The sequence below is a fragment of the Sinocyclocheilus anshuiensis genome, unplaced genomic scaffold (assembly GCF_001515605.1).
Source record: "Sinocyclocheilus anshuiensis isolate Anshui unplaced genomic scaffold, SAMN03320099.WGS_v1.1 scaffold238, whole genome shotgun sequence".
Classification (NCBI taxonomy): Eukaryota; Metazoa; Chordata; class Actinopteri; order Cypriniformes; family Cyprinidae; genus Sinocyclocheilus; species Sinocyclocheilus anshuiensis.
This window is the reverse complement of record NW_015547674.1, coordinates 1,634,565-1,637,085: the sequence shown is the minus strand read 5'-3', so window position 1 is coordinate 1,637,085 and position 2,521 is coordinate 1,634,565. Positions and strand designations below refer to the sequence as shown.

General features: G+C 37.1%; 1 protein-coding gene across 1 annotated transcript in view; it reads left to right on the top strand.

Moving 5' to 3' along the window:
• Positions 1 to 1,695: 1,695 nt before the first annotated feature.
• LOC107702958 (7SK snRNA methylphosphate capping enzyme-like) overlaps positions 1,696 to 2,521 on the top strand; it is a 7,878-nt gene continuing 7,052 nt past the window's right edge. The window contains exon 1 of the mRNA XM_016505428.1: positions 1,696 to 2,000. The gene's annotated coding sequence lies outside the window, so the exon portion shown is untranslated. The remainder of the gene's footprint in view (positions 2,001 to 2,521) is intronic.

Genomic DNA, 2,521 nt, shown 5'->3' with positions numbered 1-2,521 from the left:
TAAAATAAAAGCTAAAACAAGCTTTTAAGAATATATAAGGCAAAAAACTGTATACTTAGCAATGTCTCATGAATTTCATGTGGTCATAAAGTTGCATGTGTAATTACACAAAATATAAAACAGTTATTTTATATTAAATAATATACCTGCAGTTATTGACATTTCATGGACCAAAAAAACAAAAAAAAACAAACAAATCTAAAACAACATTTTAATCATACATAAGGCAAAAACAGTGTACTTATAATCTTTCTTGAATTTCATGATGTCATAAAGTTGCATGTATAATTACACAAATAAAATAAATGTTTAAAATTAAATAAAATGAAGCATGTCACACTGCATGACATGTCACCAACCAATGCATTCACCTGCAGAAAACCTCTGTTAGTGTACAGATGATATACTCAGAGAGACCAGGCCTAATGATCAAGTACTGTACTACTAGCTTGTGAGTCAGAATTTACAAATGTCAGATGTGTTTTATCTAGCAGTGGTTTTTGCATGTTGCTTTCAAAAATGAATACAAGCCACAACAGCATGCATTCAGCCAGAAGTCACCCGTGTATAAAGGTTGTTTTTACAAATTTCATAAAAGTAAGAGCGGTGCAAATAAATGCATTTATGAATATATGATTTGCTGTTTCATGAATTGTCTTGTTTTTCATAACTGTTTTAATTTTGCCCATAGGCTGTTTGTTGACGGGTTCCATTATATATATATATATGATCTGCTGGTCAAAGAGACTTACTGTTATAATTTATCCACCTCCTACAAACGGAAAATGCTGCATCAGCTGTCACCAATAGGAACCAGATTTTTTTTTACATCTCAGCTGATATATTATTTCCTTTATGACATCAGGAAATCAAAAATAGGTAGGCCTACTTGACAATCTCATCGATAGATAGTTCATTTATACTTTTTCTGACTATCACAGCTGCTACTTGAACAGGATGAACTGTTTGTGATGGTATAATGTTGTTTGTGAGTTGTTAAAACAGGAGTGTCTTGTTTTATTTACGTATATATTTAGCTTATATTTGTGCCTTTGAGGACTACAAAATTGTGCACGAGTTAGTGCGCTGGGACTACAAATCCCAGTGACTTTAGTCGCCATGCACAACAACCGCACGCGGGGGCGGGAACCACAAAGCTTCTGTTTACAGCTGAATCACATTAAAATACAAGCAATAGCGGAAGTAAAGAAGCTAGTGCTTAATAAGTAGTCAGCTGCTGAATGTGCATTTGAGGATACTGCCTGTCAATCAACTGGCAAAAATGTAGTTTATTTACACGCTGGATAGAAAAGCAATAGGGCATCTTGTGCTTGCCTGTGAGGAAGTGTGCAGTGTATAAACAACAGCCCAAAACACACACGAACCAACCTGCTGTCTTATCATAACGCAATAAAATGAAACAAGCGTCAGGAGGTTCAAACGAGGTCGCTACGCAATTCGTGCGGCGATGAAGCCAGTTTAATAACGTTGACTTTTTATGAGCAGGCACATATTTAGAGCACCTAAAAAGTCGAATCTAGGCTAATCCCGCCCTCCGCATTCCATGATTGGACAGTGAAGCGAGGGTTTCCAGAATACGCGCGCACCATTGGCTGTTGCAGCTGCCTATCGCGACGTCATCAGGCGATCGGGACTATATAAAGCGCCGAAAGCCCCGTTCCTCACAGTCAGCGAGGCTCCGCAGCTCGTTACTAAGGTCAGCTGAGTAAGTGCAGTAGTTTAGGGGTTAAAACAATAAACAGCACGCGACCATTGTGATCAGTTCCTCCACACAGCCTGCCGACTTTCTAAAATAGTGTTCGTTTGTGTTTCACTAAGCGTTATTTTGAAGGGGCGTGTCCTCTGAATGTGTTATTTTGAGTTCGAGATCCTGGTTCGGTGTCTGTTGGTTTTCTCTCTTCTGTTGTCTTCGTGCTGGTTTTGCTGTGTTGTGTATTATTCATGAATGCTGTTTGGAGGCGGGCGCGCTGACTCTGAAGGTGGGTGGACCTTTCGCGAACGCTGACCAAACGTTTACTTTCTGTATGCACACTTGACACATTGTCAGGAGCTCGTGACATCAAAGCACTTCTTTCGTCGGACTGTCTTAAGTAATGCGTTTTTTATATTTTATGTAAAAAAAAATTTTCTCGGTTTAATCAGCCTTTGCATTTAAATAGTTTAGATTATATAATGGCTGTTGAGCTAAATGTAGTCAAAAACCTAAACGACTATCTGTAGGATTCTATCTTAGTAAGTTCTACTGTAATTTAGAACCCATCAGTAAACTGAAATTCTAAGTCTTTTCTCTTAGAAATCTTTCTTGGGGTTTGGTTGAATATTGTGTGAATATCTGTAAACTCTACTATATATATATATATACACATACACATACACATACACACATATATTGGGAATCCTAATAGTCTTCTTGAACTTTGTAATCTTAACAATCTTTTAACTTTGTACTCTTAAAAAAATGTCCTTCTTAGATATTTTGATATTAAAATGTGTGTGTATA